The sequence below is a fragment of the Salvelinus alpinus genome, chromosome 6 (assembly GCF_045679555.1).
Source record: "Salvelinus alpinus chromosome 6, SLU_Salpinus.1, whole genome shotgun sequence".
Taxonomy (NCBI): Eukaryota; Metazoa; Chordata; class Actinopteri; order Salmoniformes; family Salmonidae; genus Salvelinus; species Salvelinus alpinus.
Genome location: NC_092091.1, coordinates 14393798 through 14409375, shown reverse-complemented (window position 1 = coordinate 14409375; position 15578 = coordinate 14393798).

The window sequence follows — 15578 nt, the reverse complement described above, 5'->3', positions numbered from 1 at the left end:
TGCGCGCAGTCCGAACAAGCAGCCACGAAACGGCGCGTGTCCCGCTCCTGAGTAGGCCACCAAAACCGCTGGCGAATAGAAGCAAGCGTACCCCGAACGCCGGGGTGGCCAGCTAACTTGGCAGAGTGAGCCCACTGAAGAACAGCCAGACGAGTAGAGACAGGAACGAACAGAAGGTTACTAGGACAAGCGCGCGGCGACGCAGTGTGAGTGAGTGCTTGCTTTACCTGTCTCTCAATTCCCCAGACAGTCAACCCGACAACACGCCCTTCAGGGAGAATCCCCTCGGGGTCGGTAGAAGCCACAGAAGAACTAAAGAGACGGGATAAGGCATCAGGCTTGGTGTTCTTATTTCCCGGACGATAGGAAATCACGAACTCGAAACGAGCGAAAAACAACGCCCAACGAGCTTGACGTGCATTAAGTCGTTTGGCAGAACGGATGTACTCAAGGTTCTTATGGTCAGTCCAAACGACAAAAGGGACGGTCGCCCCCTCCAACCACTGTCGCCATTCGCCTATGGCTAAGCGGATGGCGAGCAGTTCGCGGTTACCCACATCATAGTTGCGTTCCGATGGCGACAGGCGATGAGAAAAGTAAGCGCAAGGATGGACCTTATCGTCAGACTGGAAGCGCTGAGACAGAATGGCTCCCACGCCCACCTCTGAAGCGTCAACCTCGACAATGAATTGTCTAGTGACGTCAGGAGTAACAAGGATAGGGGCGGATGTAAAACGCTTCTTGAGGAGATCAAAAGCTCCCTGGGCGGAACCGGACCACTTAAAGCAAGTCTTGACAGAAGTCAGAGCTGTGAGAGGGGCAGCCACTTGACCGAAATTACGAATGAAACGCCGATAGAAATTAGCGAAACCGAGAAAGCGCTGCAACTCGACACGTGACTTAGGAACGGGCCAATCGCTGACAGCCTGGACCTTAGCGGGATCCATCTGAATGCCTTCAGCGGAAATAACAGAACCGAGAAATGTGACAGAGGAGACATGAAAGGCGCACTTCTCAGCCTTCACGTAGAGACAATTCTCTAAAAGGCGCTGGAGTACACGTCGAACGTGCTGAACATGAATCTCGAGTGACGGTGAAAAAATCAGGATATCGTCAAGGTAAACGAAAACAAAAATGTTCAGCATGTCTCTCAGTACATCATTAACTAATGCCTGAAAGACAGCTGGAGCATTAGCGAGACCGAACGGCAGAACCCGGTATTCAAAATGCCCTAACGGAGTGTTAAACGCCGTTTTCCACTCGTCCCCCTCTCTGATGCGTACGAGATGGTAAGCGTTACGAAGGTCCAACTTAGTAAAGAACCTGGCTCCCTGCAAAATCTCGAAGGCTGACGACATAAGGGGAAGCGGATAACGATTCTTAACCGTTATGTCATTCAGCCCTCGATAATCCACGCAGGGGCGCAGAGTACCGTCCTTCTTCTTAACAAAGAAAAACCCCGCTCCGGCGGGAGAGGAAGAAGGCACCACGGTACCGGCGTCGAGAGAAACAGACAGATAATCCTCGAGAGCCTTACGTTCGGGAGCTGACAGAGAGTATAGTCTACCCCGAGGGGGAGTGGTCCCCGGAAGGAGATCAATACAACAATCATACGACCGGTGAGGAGGAAGGGAGCTGGCTCTGGACCGACTGAAGACCGTGCGCAGATCATGATATTCCTCCGGCACTCCTGTCAAATCACCAGGTTCCTCCTGAGTAGAGGGGACAGAAGACACAGGAGGGATAGCAGACATTAAACACTTCACATGACAAGAAACGTTCCAGGATAGGATAGAATTACTAGCCCAATTAATAGAAGGATTATGACATACTAGCCAGGGATGACCCAAAACAACAGGTGTAAAAGGTGAACGAAAAATCAAAAAGGAAATGGTCTCACTGTGGTTACCAGATACTGTGAGGGTTAAAGGTAGTGTCTCACATCTGATACTGGGGAGAAGACTACCATCTAAGGCGAACATGGGCGTGGGCTTCCCTAACTGTCTGAGAGGAATGTCATGTTTCCGAGCCCATGCTTCGTCCATAAAACAACCCTCAGCCCCAGAGTCTATCAAGGCACTGCAGGAAGCAGCCGAACCGGTCCAGCGTAGATGGACCGACAAGGTAGTACAGGATCTTGATGGAGAGACCTGAGTAGTAGCGCTCACCAGTAGCCCTCCGCTTACTGATGAGCTCTGGCTTTTACTGGACATGACATGACAAAATGTCCAGCAGAACCGCAATAGAGGCAAAGGCGGTTGGTGATTCTCCGTTCCCTCTCCTTAGTCGAGATGCGAATACCTCCCAGCTGCATGGGCTCAGTCTCTGAGCCGGTGGGAGGAGATGGTTGAGATGCGGAGAGGGGAAACACCGTTAACGCGAGCTCTCTTCCACGAGCTCGGTGACGAAGATCTACCCGTCGTTCTATGCGGATGGCGAGTGCAATCAAAGAGTCCACGCTGGAAGGAACCTCCCGGGAGAGAATCTCATCCTTAACCTCAGCGTGGAGTCCCTCCAGAAAACGAGCGAGCAACGCCGGCTCGTTCCAGTCACTGGATGCAGCAAGAGTGCGAAACTCTATAGAGTAATCCGTTATGGATCGATCACCTTGACATAGGGAAGCCAGGGCCCTGGAAGCCTCCTTCCCAAAAACTGAACGATCAAAAACCCGTATCATCTCCTCTTTAAAGTTCTGATAAACGTTAGAACACTCAGCCCTTGCCTCCCAGATAGCTGTGCCCCACTCCCGAGCCCGACCAGTAAGGAGTGATATGACGTAAGCGATCCGAGCTCTCTCTCTTGAGTATGTGTTGGGCTGGAGAGAGAACACAATATCACACTGGGTGAGAAAGGAGCGACACTCAGTGGGCTGCCCAGAGTAACATGGTGGGTTATTAACCCTAGGTTCCGGAGACTCGGAAGACCAGGAAGTAGCTGGTGGCACGAGACGAAGACTCTGAAACTGTCCTGAGAGATCGGAGACCTGAGCGGACAGGGTCTCAACGGCATGACGAGCAGCAGACAATTCCTGCTCGTGTCTGCCGAGCATTGCTCCCTGGATCTCGACGGCAGTGTTGCGAGAATCCGTAGTCGCTGGGTCCATTCTTGGTCGGATTCTTCTGTTAAGCTGGTGAATGAGGACCCAAAAGCGACGTAATAGAAACAGAGTCTTTATTCCAGTATCAAACAAACAATGATTCTCCTGGATATATCAAAGGTAAATCCAAAACAGGAAACTGAAATCCTCTCCTCAGTAGAGAGGAACGACAGGAGACGCGACCACAGACTGCAGGTCGCTTCAGGAAGACACAGGCCGTAGCTGACATAGACACCTGCTCACACGCAGCATCTGAAGAAGGCAAAAACACGACAGGGCGGAACAAGGACACAGGAACAGCAAACATCAAACGAGAATCCGACAAGGACAGAAGCGGAAAACAGAGGGAGAAATAGGGACTCTAATCAGAGGGCAAAATAGGGGACAGGTGTGAAAGAGTAAATGAGGTCGTTAGGAGAATGAGAAACAGCTGGGAGCAGGAACGGAACGATAGAGAGAGAGAGCGGGAGAGGGAGAGAGGGAGGAGGAGAGAGAGAGAGAGAAAGAGGAAAAGAACCTAATAAGACCAGCAGAGGGAAGCACAGGGACAAGACATGATGATCAAAGACAAAACATGACATTAGCACAGACAGTGAACCAGATTCTGATGATGCTAGGCCTAACACAGATATTGGGGGGCTAAATTGCTAGGGCTGAATTTTTGTCCCAGTCCGCCCCTGGTTGAAGAGCCCTGCAGTAGACCTTCTGTTCCAAAAGAAATACAGAGCAATAATGCTAGTTCCTCTCTAAATCCACCGTCATGTGACCTTTCAATAGTAGATAACATTCAGCTAATGGGGAGGCCAACACAACATAATTACTAGGCTACTGACAGGAAACTAACAAGCTAGGAAGTAAATAAAGGGCTCGCAGTTTAACTTCCTCCTCTTACTGGACCAGTGTGACATTAAACTGTCAATTAAGTCAGAAGGAAGCCTGGAAAGAATAGATTTCCCAGGATGCAGATTTTGAGATAGTGTTACAATCAAGTCCCTAGGGCATCATTAACATTTCATTTCCCAATGTATGTGTTGAGCAATCATTGCAGTAGGGTCAAACTCAATGAATTAGTGGTGTATGGGTTAAAACAGAGGGAGAGGAAAACAAAAGCAAGACAGCTACAGAGCTTGGTAATGTACTTCAGACTACAGACTTGACTAACCTGATTTAAATGTCTTGGCCCCCTAGGGAGCATAGGGCATCCACCATGGCTCCTCACTCTCCTCTGTGCAAGGGCTAGCTTCTCCAGTTCTTTTCTGTCCCTCCCTGCTTTCTTTTTTGGTGTGCGTTGTAGTCCAGTGTGCGTTGTAGTCCAGTGTACATTGCAATCCAGTGTACATTGTAGAACAGTGTGCATTGTCGCCCAGTCAGGGCCGGATCACCGAACGAGCACGCATATGATAGCAAGATTTGTAGAATTGCAGGAAATTACCTTTAAAACTGCAAAGTTCTCTCTCAACCTCATGGCAAAATGTGTAGAAAAGCAGAACATGTGCCTTAAAACTGTTTGTTTTTCTCTCTGACCCATGTCAAAAGTGTAGAATTGCAGGAAATGAACTTTAAAATTGCAACATGTTCTCTTTGCCTGCAAAATCATAGAACAGCATTATAAAACTGGACATTTGTTCAACACAAAATGTGTTGAAATGCAGGAAGTTAGATGTTCCCCCCAAAAGAAACTGGTGCCCTGGGGCTCCAAATGCTGTCGTCCGGCCCTGAGTCCAGTGTGCGTTGTAGTCCAGTGCTACTGCTTAAGGCAGTAAGGAGGATACAATGTTCTTAGTAGGGATAACAGGTTGTGCACACAGCTTGATGATCGGATACAAACTCAAACACAATACACTTTGGCTCATAAATGAAGTTCAACTGTGTTTGGAAAAGCGACCTTCATGATTATGTAGATAGTCGTTGCATTTGTGAAATCATTTTGATGTGATATGAAAGTAAAGGGCTTTATGTTGAGAAACGTACCGCAATTGAGACTCGATTCACAATGTAAGGAGTATTTGGCTGTTTGGCTGCCAGAGCCAAATCGCCTGTGAACATAATATGTAAGTTCATTGGACTAAAGGAGTAGGCTCTTTTAGTATATTATTTGGCTAGGCAAGGTGTAAACCCAGGAAGCAATAAATCCATTTGTTTAAATCATAGTTAGTGCGTTAATTTTACTTCAAAACAAGAGTTCACCTCCTTGCGGAAAATGTGACCAAGGGATTCATACTTACAGTGAATTCGGAAAGTATTCAGACCCCTTGACTTTTTCCACATTATAGCCTTATTCTAAAAATGTTTTTTTTTAATCCTCATCAATATACAAACAATATCCCATAATGACAAAACAAAAACAGGTTTTTAGAAATGTTTGAAAATTGCATAAGAAATAAAACATAGAAATACCTTATTTAAATAAGTATTCGGACCCTTTGTTATGAGACTCGAAATTGATATTGAAACATCCTGTTTCCATTGATCATCCTTGAGATGTTTCTACAACTTGATTGGAGTCCACCTGTGGTAGATTCAATTGATTGGACATGATTTGGAAAGGCACGCACCTGTCTATATAAGGTCACACAGTTGACATTGTATATCAGAGCAAAAAACAAGCCATGAGGTTGAAGGAATTGTCCGTAGAGCTCCGAGACAGGATTGTATTGAGGCACAGATCTAGGGAAGGGTACCAAAAAAATGTCTATAGCATTGAAGGTCCCCAAGAACACAGTCACCTCCATCAATCTTAAATGGAAGAAGTTTGGAAGCACCAAGACTCTTCCTAGAGCTGGCCACCCAGCCACACTGAGCAATCAGGGGAGAAGGCTTAGTCAGGGAGTTGATCAAGAACTCGATCATCACTCTGACAGAGCACCAGAAATACTCTGTGGAGATGCGAGAACCTTAAAGAAGGAAAACCGTCTCTGCAGCACTCCACCAATCAGGACTTTATGGTAGAGTGGCCAGACGGAAGCCAATCCTCAGTAAAAGGCACATGACAGCCCGCTTGGAGTTTGCCAAAAGGCACCTAAAGAATCTCAGACCATGAGAAACAAGATTCTCTGGTCTGATGAAACCAAGATTGAACACTTTGGCCTGAATGCCAAGTGTCCCGCCTGGAGGAAATCTGGCACCATCCCTACGGTGAAGTATAAGTGTGGCAGCATCATGCTGTGGGGATGTTTTTCAGCGGCAGGGACTGGAAGACTAATCAGGATTGAGGGAAAGATGAACGGAGCAAAGTACAGAGAGATCCTTGATGAAAACCTGCTCCAGAGCGCTCAGGACCTCAGACTGGGGCGAAGGTTCACCTTCCATCAGGTAGGCCTACTCTGTCTGGGGTGGAAAGGTAGGCCCACTCTGTCTGGGGTGGAAAGGTAGGCCCACTCTGTCTGGGGTGGAAAGGTAGGCCTACTCTGTCTGGGGTGGAAAGGTAGGCCTACTCTGTCTGGGGTGGAAAGGTAGGCCCACTCTGTCTGGGGTGGAAAGGTAGGCCTACTCTGTCTGGGGTGGAAAGGTAGGCCTACTCTGTCTGGGGTGGAAAGGTAGGCTTTACTTTTTATTCCTAATAACGTCTCAGATTTAATTATTTACAAACAGGGACAGTTTCGTTGCCAACAAGACACACTGATTTGTCATTGGGGAAATATGTTAAGATGAACACACAGGCCTATCTCTCCATTATTAGCCTTAAATTCCGGTCATTTGTGTGATATAAAAAAAATATTCTGCTAATATGTAAAAATAAGTAGAATTGCATGAAATGTTTACAAAAGGTGATTTCTTTTCTTGGACCTGCAAAAATAATGATAGATTAATGCAATGCTTTTACTATAAAGGAGATCTTTCTACCCCTACTCTTGTCCACGGTGGTCTGCGAACCCACAACCTTCTGACCCTCAGCCCTGTGCATGCGTTGCCATGTAACGCTTACTGGACGACGAACCGTTTCTGAAACTGTAAATCTAAGGCTCTGGGCCCAGATTCACAAAACCTTCTTAAGAAGAAATGTATTCTTAACTGCCATTTTTTCCTTAACTATAAACTTACGAAGAAAGTTAAGCAAAGTTGCTATTCCTCAAAAGGATCTTGGAAATGTTATTGCGCTATTTCTTATCTTTCTCCTTAAGTATTTTCAAGAAATTTGATTCTTGAAAATAAAGTTCTTAATTCCAAGATAGCTAAACCCTTGTTTTAAACTCAGGGCAGTGAGAAAAAAAGCTTGTGAAAGCAACTGAACATGTTTAATTCACTCACAAACTTAATCTGAAAGTTTCAGTATTGTTTACTTAACCCTCCTGCTGTGTTCCGGTCGAATTGGACCAATTTACAAGTTCTCTCTCTGAAAATTTAATTTAATTTAATCTGATTGTCATGAGGTTCCATGACTTTGTCCACATAGGGCATCTGAACACATAAAATACATTTTCATAATTTTCATAACATTTTGGGTGTTTTATTTAACTGTTGTACACCTGTGGTGTTCCGGTCATTAGAAATTAATGGGTGAGACTACAATTAGTGTATAATATTGAGTTCAGGCACATTCCCATTCATCAGATGGACACACTTCTGCTCTCAGACCCCCACATGCATGTGTGTTTGAGCACACACACACACACACACACACACACACACACACACACACACACACACACACACACACACACACACACACACACACACACACACACACACACACACACACACACACACACACACACCTCACTCCCCATCTTGGCTTCCATGGCAACCCCCACGAGAACCTTTAATAGAATCTTACCCCCACGGGAACCACACCTGTTGGCATTCTCACAAACAATCCCAGCATTGTTTCAATAATATATAGAACTTTTCTCGCAGCTCTGGTATATAAAGCTTTTTTGAGGCCTTGCTCACAATTCATTCTGTGGCAGCACATTGACCAAACGATATACTGTATGTGAGGCTCTTGATCATATCTTTGATCATGACACTGATGAGGAGGAGAGAGTCCTTGTTAAACTTTGACACAAAATAGTCTGATAAATAGCACAATATGTTTCATCTGGGTATTTGTTATAGTCAAAATAATCCATACATGATGCTTTTTTAACTCAAAAACTAGTTGTATGAGCTCAGGTCAATGAGGCCTACAGGCCATAAATAGCAAATAGAAGCTCAAAACTTGTAATGTTCACAAGAACTTAAGTTGATAAAAATATCTAAAACAACATTAGGTGATTATAAATTCATAACAATACATATATTAATAGCTATAATGGGGCGGTCATTTTGGACTGGGAACACAGAATTAATTAACATGAAACGAACACAACAGGAGGGTTAAACGCAAGAATGTTTCAGAACAGTAATCTCAGTAAAAAAAACGACAAGAGAGAGAACACTACATAAAGAGAGACCTAAGACAACAACATAGCAAGGCAGCAACACATGACAACACAGCATGGTAGCAACACAACATGACAACAACATGGTAGCAACACAACATGGCAGCAGAACAAAACATGGTATAAACATTATTGGGCACAGACAACAGCACAAAGGGCAAGAAGGTAGAGATAACAATGCATCACGCAAAGCAGCTACAGCTCATCTTTGAATGAAGAGATTGAGATAAAACTATCCAGTTTGAGTGTTTGTTGCAGCTGAACTGAACTGTTGCAGCTGAACTGAAAAGACGAGCGACCCAGGGATGTGTGTGCTTTGGGGACCTTTAACAGAATGTGACAGTCAGAACGGGTGTTGTATGTGGAGGATGATGGCTGCAATAGATATCTCAGATAGGGGGGAGTGAGGCCTAAGAGGGTTTTATAAATAAGCATCAACCAGTGGGTCTTGCGATGGGTATACAGAGATGACCAGTTTACAGAGGAGTATAGAGTGCAATGATGTGTCCTATAAGGAGCATTGGTGGCAAATCTGATGGCCGAATGGTAAAGAACATCTAGCAGCTCGAGAGCACCCTTACCTGCCGATCTGGTGGTGGTCATCTGAATGGTCATCTGAATCGGGGTTAGTTTGGCAGCTGGGGTGAACGAGGAGCGATTACGATAAAAGAAACCAAGAATAGATTCAACATTAGCCTGCAGCTTTGATATGAGCTGAGAGAAGGACAGTGTACCATCTAGCCATACTCCCAAGTACTTGTATGAGGTGACTACCCCAAACTCTAAACCGTCAGAGGTAGTAATCACACCTGTGGGGAGAGGGGCATTCTTCTTACCAAACCACATTACCTTTGTTTTGGAGGTGTTCAGAACAACGTTAAGGGCATAGAAAGCTTGTTGGACACTAAGAAAGCTTTGTTGTAGAGCGTTTAACACAAAATCCGGGGAGGGACCAGCTGAGTATAAGACTGTCATCTGCGTCTAAATAGATGACAGAGCTTCCTACTGCCTGAGCTATGTTATTGATGTAAATTGAGAAGAGTGTGGGACCTAGGATTGAGCCTTGGGGTACTCCCTTGGTGACAGGCAGTGGGTGAGATAGCAGATGTTCTGACTTTATACACTGCACTATTTGAGGTAGTTAGCAAACGAGGCCAAAGACCCCTCAGAGACATCAATACTCCTTAGCTCTGCCCCCAAGAATGGAATGGTCTACCATATCAAAAGCTTTGGCCAAGTCAATAAAAATAGCAGCATAACGTTGCTTAGAATCAAGGGCAATGGTGACATCATTGAGGACCTTTAAGGTTGCAGTGACACATCCATAACCTGAGCGGAAACCAGATTGCATACCAGAGAGAATACTATAGACACCAAGAAAGCCAGTCTGTTGATTATTGACAGGTTTTTCCAACACTTTTCATAAACAGGGCAAAATAGATATAGCCCTATCACAGTTCGCATCAGCTTGATCTCCCCTTTAAATAAAGGACGCACCGTGGCTGCCTTCCAAGCAATGGGAACTTCCCCAGAGAGGAGTGACAGGTTAAAAAGGTCAGAGATAGGCTTGGCGATGATAGGGGCAGCAACCTTAAAGAATAAAGCGTCAAACCATCTGACCACCAAACCATGTTTTTTGGGGGTCAAGTTTAAGAAGCTCCTTTAGCACCTCGGACTCAGTGACCGCCTGCAGGGAGAAACTTCATAGCGGGGCAGGGTAAAAAGAGGGAGGAGCATCGGGGCTAGGAATAGGAATCGGGGCTAGGAATAGTCAAATAGGAATCCTGACTTAATAAAGTGGTGATTAAAGAGCTCAGCCATGTGCTTCTTGTCAGTAACAACCACATCATCAACATTAAGGGACATGGTGAGGAGCTATGAGGAGAAGGGTTTATTCTCCAGGTATGTTTTCCAGAACTTCTTGGGGTTAGACCCACAGAGAGAGAACTGCTCCTTAAGGTAACTAACTTTGGCCTTCCGAATAGCCTGAGTGCACTTATTTCTCATTTGCCTGAATGAGAGCCAGTCAGCCTGAGTATGCTTGTGCCTTTCGCCAAATGCAATTCTTGAGGTGGAGTAACTCTGTAAGATCACGGTCGAACCAGAGGCTGAACATGTTTTTAATTCTCATTTTCTTTATGGGGGCGTGTTTGTTAACAATACCATTGAAAATATAAAAAAAGAAGGTCCAAGCGTCTTTGACAGAGGGGATCAAGCTGATTCTATTCCATTTTACAGAGGCCAGTTCATGAAGGCTGTATCACATCCGGCCGTGATTGGGAGTCCCCTAGGGCGGCCCACAATTGGCCCCGCGTCATCCGGGTTTGGCCAGGGTAGGCCGTCATTGTAAATAAGAATCTGTTCTTAACTGACTTGTCTAGTTAAATAAAGGTTCAATTAAAAATTAAAAATAAAAATAAACAAAAAATAAATGAAGGAAGGCTTGGTCATGAAAGTTTTTTAGCAAATCAGTACAGGTCGTTTCACTGAGCAGCCATTATGAACACAGGCTGTAAAACAGTGATCACTAAGGTCATTACAGAAAACACCAGACTGATATCTGTCAGGATTATTTGTGAAGATAACATGAGTAGCCTTTTCTGGGTGTTTGGAGTAATACCTTGTGGGATTGGTAATAATCTGAGAAAGATTTAGGGAGTCCCATTGCTTTAGGACTTAGGTTTAAGCATGTCCCAGTTTAGGTCACCTAGCAGGACAAATTCAGACTTAGTGTAAGGGGCCAGGAGAGAGCTAAGGGCAGGTAGGGTACAGGCTGGTGCTGACAGAGGATGATAGCACCCAGCAACAGTCAACAAAGAGCTATTTGAAAGTTTAATGCTTAAAACCAGCAAATCAAATTGTTTGGGGACAGACTTGGTGGAGACAATCGAGCACTGAAGGTGATCCTTGGTAAAGATTGCCACTCCCCCACCTCCCCCATGAGCTAGTTACTGTTCTTAAACATGTGTACAACTGCTAAATACTCTCCATTGTTGTTTTCCTTCAAGTTGTGTATTTATGACAACTGTTCAGTGCTTAATTTGGTTATTTTGTGTTAGTTCCCGCCACTCGGAGCTCAGCTCATCCACACAATTAATTATTTTCTTTAATGATATCTGTCCTATTGAAAATGTAAACCGGTTTAATTGAGAAATGCCTGTGAATGTTATGTGACATTTGTGTTCTTCGGCTGAGTTTACACAGGCAGCCCAATTCTGATCTTTTGCCCAATTATTGGCAAAAGGGCTGATCTGATTGGTCAAAAATACCAATTAGTGAACAAATGATCAGAATTGGGCAGCCTTATTTGCATATCTGATACCTATCTGCTATTTTCCCTAATGTGCAAACAGCAGCAAAAAAACAATGGAATCTGATCTTTTGACTTTTGACTCGTTTATTCCACCTACATATGGCTCCATATACACAGGCTGCCAAAATCTGATATTTTCTTCCACTATTCGGTATTTTCACATCAGATCTTTATCAGAGATGATCTGACTGGTCAAAATACCAATTAGTGAAAAAAAGATGAGAATTGGGCTACCGCACAGCTTTAGTTGATCTGAATCCTGATACAAACCCGATCCTCCATTTTTTATTTTATTTTTTATTTCACCTTTATTTAACCAGGTAGGCTAGTTGAGAACAAGTTCTCATTTGCAACTGCGACCTGGCCAAGATAAAGCATAGCAGTGTGAACAGACAACAACACAGAGTTACACATGGAGTAAACAATAAACAAGTCTGCGACCTCTGTCTGGACATTCAGATTAGATTTTTTTCCTCTGAAGTGGTTTTGTTGCATATGACCTGCCATTACCATTAGAACTACTCCAAAATGTAAAGAAACTGTGAAGGGAAATGAGCATTGCATCTGTGAGCTACTTCAGTGGCTACATCAGTGTGAATGTGCATTTCTGATATGGTTCACATGTAAAACTATATGTGGACAGTTAGAAAAAAAGATCAGATATAGAATTTAAATCAGATTTGAGTTCTTAGGGTGGCTGTGTTTAGACATTTAGCCTTCAGCTTGTAAAGAAGGTTTCAACCATTGTTTAGGTGCACCCCTTCTTGTTGAGGCAATGGATTTGCCCAGGACACAAGGTATTTGTATTTGACCAAAGAGTATCTATTATATTGACAAGATAGTCGAGTGACCACTCTAACATAAGAAATACATGTCCTCAAAGTTGGAAGGCAGGTGGAAGGAGGCGAGAGATACAGTATTTTTGGCACCGACCGACACGTGGTGATGGTGGCGAGTAGTGACAATGTCACGATGGAGGATACGGAGAGAAGTTTGGAGAAGCAACAGCTGCGCTGGAATGCAATCAATATGGTTGATAGTTCTGATGATATGGGTCTGGAGGATGATGGTCAAGGACCTGAATGGCCTGTAGTAGAAAGTAACACGAAAAAGAGAGACCATGCTACTGAAAGCAGTGGCGCTTCTAGTGCAGAGAGAGTGTAGAGGGTGAAGGTAGGGAACAAGAACAATGATGTGTCGTTGTGGAAATTTCCACTCTAAAATGTGCCGTTTTGTCACACAAGACAATGCCACAGATTTGTCAAGTTTTGAGAGAGTGTGCAATTGGCATGCTGACTGCAGGAATGTCCACCGGAGCTGTTGCCAGAGAATATAATGTTCTCTATCATAAGCCTATGTTCTCTATCACATTGTCATTTTTGATAATTTGACAGTACGTCTAAACAGTCTCACAACCGCAGACCACGAGTAACCATGTCACCCCAGGACCTCAAAATCCGGCTACTTCAGCTGCGGGATCGTCTGAGACCAGCCACACGGACAGCTGATGAAACTGTGGGTTTCCACAACCAAAGAATTTCTGCAAAGACTGTCAGAAACCATCTCAAGGAAGTTAATCTGCGTGCTCATCGTCCTCAACAGGGTCTTGACCTGACGGCAGTTAGGCTTCGTAAGCGGCTTCAGTGGGCAAATGCTCTCCTTCGATACCCACTGCCATGCTGGAGAAGTGTGCTCTTCACGGTTTTAACTTTACCCGGCAGACTGCACTGTATGGCGTTGTGTGGGCGAGCGGTTTGCTGATGTCAACATTGTGAACAGTGTGCCCCATGGTGGCGGTGGGGATATGGTATGGACAAGCATAAGCTACGGACAACGAACACAATTGCATTTTATCGATGGCAATTTGAATGCACAGAGATACTGTGATTAGATCCTGAGGCCCATTGTTGTGCCATTCATCCTCCGCCATCACCTCATGTTTCAGCATGATAATGCACGGCCCCATGTCACAAGGATCTGTACACATTTCCTGGAAGCTGAAAATGTCCCAGTTCTTCCATGGTCTGCATACTCACTAGAAATGTCACCCATTGAGCATGTTTGGGATGCTCTGGATTGACGATACTGCTCAAATTCCCGGCAATATCCAGCAACTTTGCACAGCTATTGAAGAGGAGTGGGACAACATTCCACAGGCCACAATCAACAGCCTGATCTACTCTATGCGAACGTGATGTGTCGCACTGCATGAGGCAAATGGTGGTCACACCAGATATTGACTGGTTTTCTGATCCACAACCCTACCTTTTTTAAGTATTTGTGACCAACATATGCATATAAACTCAGGGAAAAAAGAAATGTCCCTTTTTCAGGACCCTGTCGCTCAAAGATAATTTGTAACAATCTAAATAACTTCACAGATCTTCATTGTAAAGGGTTTAAACACTGTTTCCCATGCTTGTTCAATGAACCATAAACAATTAATGAACATGCACCTGTGGAACGGTCGTTAAGACACTAACAGCTTACAGATGGTAGGCAATTAAGGTCACAGTTATGAAAACTTAGGACACTAAAGGGGCCTTTCTACTGACTCTGAAAAACACCAAAAGAAAGATGCCCAGGGTCCCTGCTCGTCTGCGTAAACGTGCCTTAGGCATGCTGCAAGGAGGCATAAGGACTGCAGATGTGGCCAGGGCAATAAATGGCAATGTCCGTACTGTGAGATGCCTAAGACAGCACTACAGGGAGACAGGACGGACAGCTGATCGCCCTCACAGTGGAAGACCACGTGTAACAACAACTGCACAGGATCGGTACATCCAAACATCACACCTGCGGGACAGGTACAGGATGGCAACAACAACTGCCCGAGTTACACCAGGAATGCACAATCCTTCCATCAGTGCTCAGACTGTCTGCATTAGGCTGAGAGAGGTTGGACTGAGGGCTTATAGGCCTGTTGTAAGGCAGGTCCTCACCAGACATCACCGGCATCAACGTCGCCTATGGGCACAAACTCACCGTCAATGGACCTGGCAAAAAGTGCTCTTCACTGACGAGTTGTGGTTTTGTCTCACCAGGGGTGATAGTCGGATTCACGTTTATCGTCAAAGGAATGAGTGTTACACCGAGGCCTGTTCTCTGGAGCGGGATCGATTTGGAGGTGGAGGTTCCGTCATGGTCTGGGGCGGTGTGTCACATCATCATCGGACTGAGCTTGTTGTCATTGAGGTAATCTCAACACTGTGCGTTACAGGGAAGACATCCTCCTCCCTTGTGTGGTACCCTTCTTGCAGGCTCATCCTGACATGACTCTCCAGCATGACAATGCCACCTGCCATACTGCTCGTTCTGAGCGTGATTTCCTGCAAGACAGGAATGTCAGTGTTCTGCCATGGCCAGCGAAGAGCCCAGATCTCAATCCCATTTAGCACGTCTGGGACCTGTTTGATCGGAGGTTGAGGGCTAGGGCCATTCCCCCAGAAATGTCTGGGAACTTGCAGGTGCCTTGGTGGAAGAGTGGGGTAACATCTCACAGCAAGAACTGGGAAATCTGGTGGAGTCAACGAGGAGGAGATGTACTGCAGTACTTAATGCAGCTGGTGGCCACACCAGATACTGTTACTTTTGATTTTTTTTTTTACCCCCCTTTGTTCAGGGACACATTATTCCATTTATGTTAGTCACATGTCTGTGGAACTTGTTCAGTTTATGTCTCAGTTGTTGAATCTTGTTATGTTCATACAAATATTTACACATGTGAAGTTTGCTGAAAATCAGCGCAGTTGACAGTGAGAGGACGTTTGTTTTTTTGCTGAGTTTA